General features: G+C 40.0%; 1 long non-coding RNA gene across 1 annotated transcript; it reads right to left on the bottom strand.

The window, feature by feature from the left end:
* Positions 1-356: 356 nt before the first annotated feature.
* LOC132667734 (uncharacterized) lies at positions 357-8829 on the bottom strand. The gene is made up of 4 exons (XR_013555806.2): positions 8567-8829; positions 6642-6820; positions 3257-3329; positions 357-1077 (listed from the first exon to the last, which is right to left on the bottom strand). It is a non-coding gene; the product is annotated as an uncharacterized LOC132667734 (long non-coding RNA).
* Positions 8830-10790: the final 1961 nt, after the last annotated feature.

Genomic DNA, 10790 nt, shown 5'->3' on the forward strand with positions numbered 1-10790 from the left:
GCTCCAGGCTCTGAGCTGTCAGCACAGACCCCGACGCGGGGGTCGAACCCACGAACCATGAGATCATGACCTGAGCCGAAGTCAGATGCTCAAGTGACTAAGCCAAACAGGCGCGTCTTAAAAACAAAAATATTGGGGCGCCTGGGTGGCACAGTCGGTTAAGCGTCCGACTTCAGCCAGGTCACGATCTCGCGGTCTGTGAGTTCGAGCCCCGCGTCAGGCTCAGGGGTGATGGCTCGGAGCCTGGAGCCTGTTTCCGATTCTGTGTGTCTCCCTCTCTCTCTGCCCCTCCCCCGTTCATGCTCTGTCTCTCTCTGTCCCAAAAATAAATAAAAAACGTTGAAAAAAAATTAAAAAAAAAAATATTAAAGGTTTATTTATTTTTGAGACAGAGAGAGACAGAGCATGAGTGGGGGAGGGCCAGAGAGAGAGGGAGACACAGAATCTGAAACAGGCTCCAGGCTCTGAGCTGTCAACACATGCGGGGCTTGAACTCATGAACCGCATGATCATGACCTGAGCAGAAGTAGGACAGTCCACCAACTGAGCCACCCAGGTGCCCCCGACCCTTCCATTTCTGGCTTAAATACCTTCTAAAAGTAAACAGCGAGCCTTTCTTACTGTGCTAGTTCCTTAACTGCCTTATTATCAAGATCTTCCAAGATTGTATCACTACAATATTTTGGAAATCTCATTCCTTTTGAGTTTTCTTTACTATTTAAAACTTCCAGTCATGGAAATGTTCCTATTTTTTTTCTCTGATCACTTAAAAACCTGTGTATTGTGTTTTCTCTGTATGTCCTCCAAGTTTATGATGAAAACTATGGTGATATAGTTACTTTCTCCCAACATTCTTTATGACTTCACTTCACCTCACATTTTTTTACCAGCTGCTCAGACTTCAGTCCATAATGGTAATTTTATTTTTCTTTTCTCTATCTTCTGAAATGTGAGCCTTGTGACAAAATACGTTAAGAACTGCTCAGAAGAACTGCAATCATTAGAATGATTCTTTCTTCCAATATTCAGATGATCCAATTTTAAAATTCAACATTGACGATGACTCAGTTACATTGTCTGCACACACAGAAAGGGGAAAAACCACCACTGTGTTCATGGGGTAAAAAAAAACATCAGGCCAAGTGATCATTATGTGATAATGTATTAATAATAGATGGTATAATGAACCAAAAATGAGCTTGGCAAAACTCCCAGGTACTTTTCATAAAATAATTTCCCTGATCTGCTTTGCCTTGGAAGAGCACAATACATTATCCCACATTTACTTGGGAGTGGAGAGACTGGCAGAGATCCAAGGACTGGAGCAGTGACTCTATGCTTGGCTCAAGACCTCTCCATAATCCTTGGCCTTTCCACCATTACAGTGTATGTATTTGTGGGAAGGAGCCTTAGACCCTGGCTGTGCTCCACAAACTGAACTCTCATATCTCTGAGCTCTTTCCAGCAAACATGCACAGGAGCTCCTCCGACAGCCGCAAAAGTTGAGCTTCTGGGAAGAGTGGGTGAGTTTCTGTTTTCCATCTGAAATGATGTAGCATCCAGGCCCATAGCAAACTGTACGAGAACTAGCCATGTATTTCCTGGCTACGTTATTCAGCAATACAGTCCTACATACCAGAGGATAAAGCTGACCTTCAGAGGTCCAAGGTTGGCACAAGGCACAGCGAATATATGGGAGAAACCACATAGTTACACAAGGGAAAGCTGGGGCTTGCTTCTCACTCCAAATCCTGTATTCTACCACATGGCAGGGTTTGGCGCCTACATAGGTTGTACTGGTCATCTCAGTCATGCTAAGGAATTGTAGCCTATGCCCCGCAATCTTCAAATATGAATCTATGGGTTAAATGAAATTACATGGAACAGGCCGTGGAGAGCCCAGAACTATGGCTGGAGTTTCATGAGTAATCCGGTCTGGACTTCAGAAACACGAACCTGCAACCCTCCTAGAAGAAATTAAGGCATTGGTGTCATGGGGCATTGCTGACATGTGCCAGAAAAGCTGCTAACAGCCCGTGGCACAAGAAGTGAAGTGGACGCGAAATGGTTGAGAAGTTCAAATCCTTAGCTGGTTTGCTGGATGTTATTGTCTGGCCACACGCGTTGTGAATTCCATATTTCAAATCTGTTTCCATGAATGGAGTTTTGAATGGGGTTTCATTCACTTCCACACACCCATTTAACCCACTGAGTGATTCTAAATTATGGGCAAATATAGTCACCAAAAAGGTAACTATGTAAGGAAGAAGAGAGCGAAGCTATCAGGAACCTCTTCAATTATCTGATTTATACAGCACCTCCGAGAAGTGTTGAGCAGAGGTTTGGTAGAAGAGTGGAGAAAGCCAACTTGCCCATCTTTCTCAGAATCGCAATGGCCAGAGTGCACATAGCTATCAACTGCTGGCTTGGAAAAGCCAATTAGCGTGTTAGTAGGTGAGGTTAGAGTAGACGTACATGATCTGGGCCCATAAACTAGCCAAGGAAGAGGCCAATACCCCAAATCATCTTTATGGGGTTTAAACTACAGAGTCCAAAAAACAAATGAATGCTTAAACGTAGCATATTTGCCAAAATAATCGAGCTTTTATTACATTTCTCTGTGACTTTCTCTTGTATCTCTTTCTCTTCCCACTGACCAACATGGTATTTGTAGAAGTGTATTATACACAGTTTTCTGTGAACACTCAAACTGAATCTCCCAAAATACATGTCTTCTGTGAAGTCCAGGAGCACCGTCAGAAAGAAACCTCCTATCTCCTGTGCCACAGGGAGACCCATTTTCCTGCTCATGTTATGAAAGGGCTTTTTCCCTCATTTCTTTCTGCTTGAGGACAGTTGCCTCTAAAAGGCACTGTAGCCTATTGAAAAAGAGTTTGAATTTTCATTTTTTTGCGTGTGGATTTTTAAGAATAACATTATTTATCATTGTTTTGAAGAAGGCAATTGATACAAACAGATGATTTAAGTTCCAAAGGGAGCCAGCAGCAAAATTAATAATGGAAATAACTGAATAGGTACAGATGTAATGCTTATCACTGGCATGCAAGTTCAAGGTCAGAAGTAATCTTCTTGTATATTATTTCTATAACTGCACTTAAATCATTTGCTATTTGTGCTATTTGTTTTGTAGCGAACCTTGAATATGTGTTGTTAAGGTACCCAATGGGGTAAAAAGAAATAAGGCACTCCTTCACAAATTAAGGGGAATAAAAGTACAAGAAATTATTTTGCTCACCTAACTGCGCATTTATTGGTACTTTTTTGTCAGTCAACTGAAGAAACTGGATAAGAACAATTGGCAAAACCTGCTAAGATAAAACATTAAGTACATTATTTTTTCATTCAAAATTAGGGTCTCATTAAATAATTATAATAGAAGCTTCTCCCCGGAAATTCACAAAGTTTCTTTTTTTAGTTTTTTCAAAGTATTCTTGCTATGCCTGTCTTTTTCACCATAGCATCCACCAATACATTTGAGGTGCATGAGCTCTTTAAAATATTGAATTGGAGAATTTGAGAACAAAAATTACCTGGGGTGCCTGCATCCAACTTCAGTTCAGGTCATGATCTTACAATTCGTGGGTTCGATCCCTGCGTTGGGCTCTGTGCTGACAGCTCAGAACCTGGAGCCTGCTTCGGATTCTGTGTCTCCCTCTCTCTCTGCCCCTCCCCCGCTCATGCTCTGTCTCTCTCTCTCTCAAAAATAAATAAGACATTAAAAAAATTATCTACAGATTAGTAGAGCTGATGATATTCTTGTGTAGCCTGCATGAGTCACTTTTTTCAGTTTATAGATCACATCACTTTTTATTTTCTACTCCCTCCCAGTTAATTTTTGAATTCCCACAATTTTTTTATTAGAAAAAAACATCCAGCATCACTTTATTCAGGTTCCCTCTTACCAACTTAACTGAGAATAGTACAGGCTTACTCATTCCAAAGTGTTCCCTCTATACGAGAAGGACAGGTGGTGGGTCAGTGAGAGAGAAAAATATAAAGTCTGGTCAATGCACAAGCAATAGTGACACCAGGGTCCACTGCTGAAGCCTGGATCTATATAATCTGAACCTGTTCTTCCTAACACTCGAAGTTATTGTGCCAACGTTACCAGTACAATTTATCCCATCTCTTTTCATGAGTTTCTTCTTAGGGCACTTGGTGTTCCTTCTTGCCTACAGGTCTTTCGTTGTCCAGGATACAAGTTACTCTAACTTCAAATGTCAAAGTTCAGTCCTCAGCCCTTTGCTTCTCTAAAGTCCCAGGGATTCTTAGGCAAACTTACGGATCTCCTCTTTCGGATTTAGGGAGGGCAGACTTCTTCAAGTGGTTGGAGGTCCTGGTCTGTTCTTCCCTTGGGACAGTAAAGGTCTCTCCAACCTACCTAGGCATCACTAAGAGGGGCTTCAGATCACCCTGGGCAGAACCAAGGATATCTGCCCTAAGGTACCTCAACACAAAGAGGTCAGTGTGTTTATAAAAGGATTCTACCCTGCTCAACACCTAGTAACATGTGGCATTCCTTTGCTTTGCACAGATTCTAAAAGTCAAGGATAGACACATTCCCGGGTCGTATCTTTGCTCCAGCCTGTTAATTTTTATGACCTTGGGCAAATCACTAAATTTCTCTGTAGAACAGACCAGGAATTTTCACCCTTCTCTGTTCAATAGCACAGAAGCTTAAAAGCTTTTTTAAACCTCAGGATTTTTTTCACCTGAAATCTTATAAATATGAATTTTTACCGTAGTATTCTCAGGTGTTACTGAACCCTAACTTTATTTTCTGCAACCAATTTTAACGTATGACTCTGAACCCCCAATTTTTCTTATGTAGGAAACAATTTAACCAATCCCATTTAAATCTAATATGATTTAGTGATTTTCTCAGTCACTCTGAGTTGAAAATTCAGACATATTCAAGACCACTTACCTTTTTCTACTTCCTCATCTGGGGAGGGACGTGATAAAATTGAACATGGTGAAATTGAAGACAGTGTTTCCAAAAGGAGGCAGGACACTTTACAATTTCACATTGGTGTCCCAGCTCTGGTAAGTGCCCCAGGAGTATCTTCTCCTCTGGACACACACAGCAATGCTAAGCTCACCCTCTTCCGCTCCTTAATCCATTATTCTTTTCCCATCTCATCCGTTGCCACTTTTAATACTTATTCTAAAGGACTAAGAAAATAGGTCTTCATTCTCCATAGGCAGTGGTGTGATGGTCAATTTTATGTGTCAATTTGCCTGACCACAAGGTTCTCAGATAACATTAGCTTTGGGTGTGTCTGCAAGGGTGTTTCTGGATGAGATGAACATTGGAGTTGGTGGATTTGGTAAATTGAATGCCCTCCACAACTTGGGTGGGCACCTCCAACCTGTTGATGGCCTGAATAGAACAAAAGGCAAAGGAAGGAAGAATTTCCCATCTTTTTTGTTTCTCTCTTTCTCCTTGCTTCAGTGGGGACATCTCATCTCATCTTCTCTGGTCTTTGGATTGGGATTTGGACCATTGGCTTCCTTGGTTCTCAGGCTTTTGAACTTACACTCATATTAACATACACCATTGGCTTTCCTAGATTGCCAGCTTGCAGATGGCAGATATCATGGAACTTCTCAGGCTGCATAATCATGTGAGCCAATTCTCATCATAAATAAATTTTCACATATATATTTACTTTATATATAAATATATGAATCTTATATATAAAAATACATAAATCTCTCTCAATAAATACATATATAGATATAGATATAGATATAGATATAGATATAGATATAGATACAGATATAGATATAGGTGATATAGATTTGGCATGTTCTGTTTCTCTAGAGAACCCTGACTGATACAAGTAGATTAAGAGAAAAGAGACCTGGACGTCCTTTACTACACTCTCCATATGACTTTGGCAATTCACTTGACATCTCTGAACCTTTGCTTCCTCACTAGTAAAATAAAGGAATTGGATGATTTCAAAACTTCTCCCACTTCTGAAATTCTATGAACTATGAATTCCTAATGCTCAAGGGCTTGGACTCTCCCAAATCCTTTAGAACCACTCGTGTAGCTCCTCAAAAATAAGTATCAGCACCACCACAGTCTTTAGCATTTCTACGATTTGCATGCAGTTCAACCAGCCCCAAATCGCTGGGCTTGCTGCTGCTTACTTTAATCTGTTACGGTAATCTCTGGACATGAATGTTTTGCCTTCCACTCTAAAATCAACAACATGTAGTAATATAGCCACAGGATGACAACCTGGATATGAGAATGGAAGTGCATTTGAAGTCAGCCAAGCAAGATTTGGATACTCTGAGCTCTGGAAATGACTCTCCAAGTCCCCCTGGCTTAGTCATTTAAACCTTCTGTGCCTCATTTTTACCTCCTGTAAAGTGGGCATAACAATACCTTCACTTCCTACCTAATAGGATTATCTAGTAAGTGCTGAATCCCAGAAGCTGAGCAGACCAGACCTATATTCACTTAGTCACCTGCCACCAGATCCCATAGCTATAGGCCACCCCAGACGAAAACGCCCTTTAGTCCTGTTAGAGAAGTGTGATGTCACTGAAGGGTTAAAAATCTCATTCTTATCCCAGTTTACCTTTGCAGCTTAATCCCTTACCTGCCTTCAGACACACTCGGTAGCGCCCATGTGATCAGGTGAGTATGTGTGTGTGCATAGAACATAGTATAAAATGTAGTCATTTTTTACTAGGATAGTAGTCATTTTTAGAATCTTAACACATTTGCTTTTGCCATTTGCTCCTCATTGAATGCCTTTTTCTTCAACGCATAATTATCCTGCAAAATCCAAATTTATTTTTGTTAGAAAAAGTGAACAGTCTGAGCTCCCATGTTTACATAGCTCTGATGGTAGTTTCTACACCTACTTTTATTGTGGTTATTTTTTGCACATAAATTTTTCTACTATACTTCTGTTCCTGTGGGTCACCAGATTGTGTCTTATACATTTTTATACAGCCCCAAAGCAACTAGCCTACCACACTTCACTTAAAGAACTCAATAAATACTCAGTATGTAATTGATAAAGAATTAATGAAAACGGCTCCCAGAGCCTAAAAACCATTTCTTAGCTGTGTAGCTTGCTTGATTTTGGCCTGCCATGTGGTTCAGGCAGGGAAGAGGGTATTTCTAGACTTGCCTAAAGTAGTAGTTGTTCTGTATCTGATGTCATTAAACCCATAGGCCCAGCTGCCCCAGAGTCCAGTCCATTTCTGAGCATGTCTGTTGGGCTGAAAGTAAAAGTCTTTATAATAAGACTAGACATTTTTATAGCCCCTGGAGAAATAAAAGTGCTTTTTGAAGGTTATTTTTTTTTTTTTCTGAACAAAAGCAGTCTGTGCCTAGAACAGCCAGGAAATGTGTAATAATTAGAAAAATACTATGCTGTTCCCTTGAGATAATAATACCGATAAATGACATTTATTGAATTTTTATCATATGCTACAACATCAGATGCATTATCTCATTTAAGCTCACGATAGGCATCATTATTATCTCAGTTTTACAGATAAGGAGACTGTGCTAGAAAAATGTCAAGTCAGTTGCTCAGGCCAGCACAACTGACAAGTGGCAGAATAAACATCTTCGCCACGACTAGAGCTCCCTATCTGGACAGAAACATTTGAAGAATTTCAAAACAAGATGGTTTGCCTATTCCAGAACTCAACCTTTGGTCTCCATGATATCTGAACATGAAAATGGATAGGACTTATCACGATCGCTATACAACCTCTGTTCATCAGCTTCGCGCTGTTATCTTCTCTCTCTCTTTCTCTTTCTCTCATTTTCTTTGGGGGGAAAAAAAAACAGTGAAAATGAACTTGGTTTCCGAGAGTTGTCAGCCATAGACACTAAAGGAGATCTCACAACACTCCGGAAAAACAGGACCCTGTGAGTTTGTGCCAGGAATTTTCTGGGCATGACTCAGATATCAGCAGCAGTCAAGATCCAAGCAGCAAGGATGCCTGTTGTCAGCCTCTACTGGTCTGCCAAACGCTTGAGGTACAAAGTCCTTTGTGCCACTTTCCCCCACCAGGACAGGCACTAAACAGCCCATTGGTAAACCCTTTCACCCATCAGAGGAGGCTGAGAGGCAGCTGCTAGTCAAGCCAGGTGCTGGAGAGCAGAGGAAGAGAGGGCCCCCGGGAGGAGGGGCATGTGGGGTTCGTAAAACAGGAAGCAAGCCTCTTCTTCCCGAACATGCTACACTTTTATTAAAAGGAAGCTGGGAATTCCTATCAATGAAAAGCCCACACAGCTGGCACAGAAAACATAACTAGATGTTGAATCTTCCTCAGAAGGAACTCAGTGTGACTGAGTGACACAATCACATCATGAAAAACTACTCCCGTTTTGTTCTACCACCTAACCCAACACTAAGGAGCTGAAAGCTGAATGCAGTGTGTGTCTCTTCTCCAAACAGCTCTGGAGGATCCCTTATGTAACTCTCTCTCGTTTGTTTTTTTTTTTTTGTTTTGTTTTGTTTTTGTTTTTACCATTACCTGAGCTCCATCTGTTACTTACCCATAAAAGACGCAGGTTTTTGTGCATTTCATGCATCTTACAGACATTGGCAACACTGCGCATTTTCCTGTTAATGCCACTCAACGGCATTTTTTTTCCACTCCGGTAACTAGGCAGGTATCTCTTCTAATGACACACGCAAGGCACGCAATACTGAGCTAATTGCAGCATAGAGCCCTCCTGCAATCCTGAGAGCCAATGACCTCACACTGTGCTGTACAGGAAAATAGAAGATAGCCTCAGCAAGAGGAGTCAGTCGAGTGTTTTACAAGAGAAGAAACTATAACAAAGAGTGTTTTCCAGATTTTTTTTTCTTTCTATAATCCACTCAGGTCATATTTTATTGGTGCTCATTACCAAGGTAGAGAGTGATAAATGTGGAAACCATAGAAACATTATGGCCAAATCGATGTTGCTTCGAAACCCTAGTGACTCATGCTGTGAAACACTACATATTATCCGTCAAGATGCTTCTTGGACTTTCATCAGGAAGGCCTTTTACATGCTCCTTCTGGGTTCAAGTTCAGCCACACACTCACTAGGAGAGTGGGTGTGCATCTGAGGTCAAAGACGTTGCAAGTCAACAGGAGTTTTCCAGAACTGACAAAAACATGCTACAAATTATGACATCATTCTTGGTCAATTTCATTCAGCATAATACCTTGAGTTATAAGGAATATTTAAATATTCCTAAGTATTTAAGACACTTACAGTACTTGCCCCCACCTTCTCTTAAACGGAATTATTTGTCCCTGTTCTTCAGATAAGTACTTTCATAAGTACTCTGTTCTTCCTTAAGTACTTCAGATAAGTACTTGCATTATCAATGTAAACATAGCCACGCATATGTTAGGTTTCAATATTCTACATCTGATAAAAATAAATAAACCACGGTAGGATATTAAATTTTGCGAGTTTCCCAAACTTATGAACACATAAAGCCACGCCCCCTTTCAAAGAGTGCCATGAGAATAAGTTAAAGATTCTTCTTTTATACAGAATCCTGAAAGTTATATACAATCCTGAAAGCTAAATCTATTTCTTAACTAATATATGAGATCAAAATATAGCATTATATAAACACAAACTTTTGGGTAGCTGAAATATAAATGATAGTTTTAAATTTGGGGTTACTATTTTTTTTTATTTTTTGGTTATAAAATTTTTTTAATGTGTATTTATTTTTGAGAGAGAGAAACAGAGCTGGAGTGGGGGAGGGGCAGAGAGAGAGGAGACACAGAATCCAAAGCAGGCTTCAGGCTCTGAGCTGTCGGCACAGAGCCGGCCATGGGGCCCAAATTCACCAACCACGAGATCATGACCTGAGCTGAAGTCAGCTGCTCAACTGCCTGAGCCACCCACGCGCCCCTGGGTTACTATTTTTGTCAGAATCGATGATGCAAAGTGTCTGCAATGAAAGTGAATAAGGTTAAGAATTTTCAAAATAAGCATCAAATATTTATTGGCTGTCTGCAAGGTACTTATTTAGGTGAAGCTATCTCTCTGGGTTGGACCGGAAAGCTAGGAGAGTCTTGGCTAGTGCCCATGCCCGTTGCAGATTTCCATCCTGTCTCATCCCCTCTTCTAAGATGGCCCAATCTTCCATGACCATGACAAATCAAAAATCAGAAGACTGGCTCTTCTATGTATGGTAGCTTAGAAATGTGGCCCATGTTTGAATCATCACTTAAAACAAGAGGATGTAAACATAGCTGAACTGGGATAATTTTTTTTTTTTTTTTTTTGCTTTTTGTATTTTAATAACACCTGTCTTTTAAAAATAGTTGCAAAAGGAATAAATGTTCTGTGCAGATAACTGAAGAAGTAGAAACATCACAGGAAAGTTCTAGTTATCTGTAATCCAGCACTGATATATAATCCTTTACTTTTGACTGCTGGGTTTTTTTTTTTTTTCATTTCTTTAAATACTGTTTTGTAAAAATAGTGTCATACTCTTCACATCTTGCATTTTATTTGTTGGTTCTACATTGTGAATATTTTGTCTTAACAGTAAGCATTTTCTGTTAATACTTTCAATGACTAAATAGAACTCTGCAATAAATATACAGCAGAGTTGATATAAGCCCCTACAGAACTTTTAGACTTCTTTAAATTAACCCTTTATGAATTATGCTGACTGAATATGTTTAATTTTGACTCCATTTTTAACTATTTACTTAGAATAGATCCCTAAAACCAGACAAAGTGTATAGACATTTTAAAG

Source organism: Panthera onca, chromosome B2 (genome assembly GCF_046562875.1).
Source record: "Panthera onca isolate mPanOnc1 chromosome B2, mPanOnc1 haplotype 2, whole genome shotgun sequence".
In the NCBI taxonomy this organism is placed as follows: Eukaryota; Metazoa; Chordata; class Mammalia; order Carnivora; family Felidae; genus Panthera; species Panthera onca.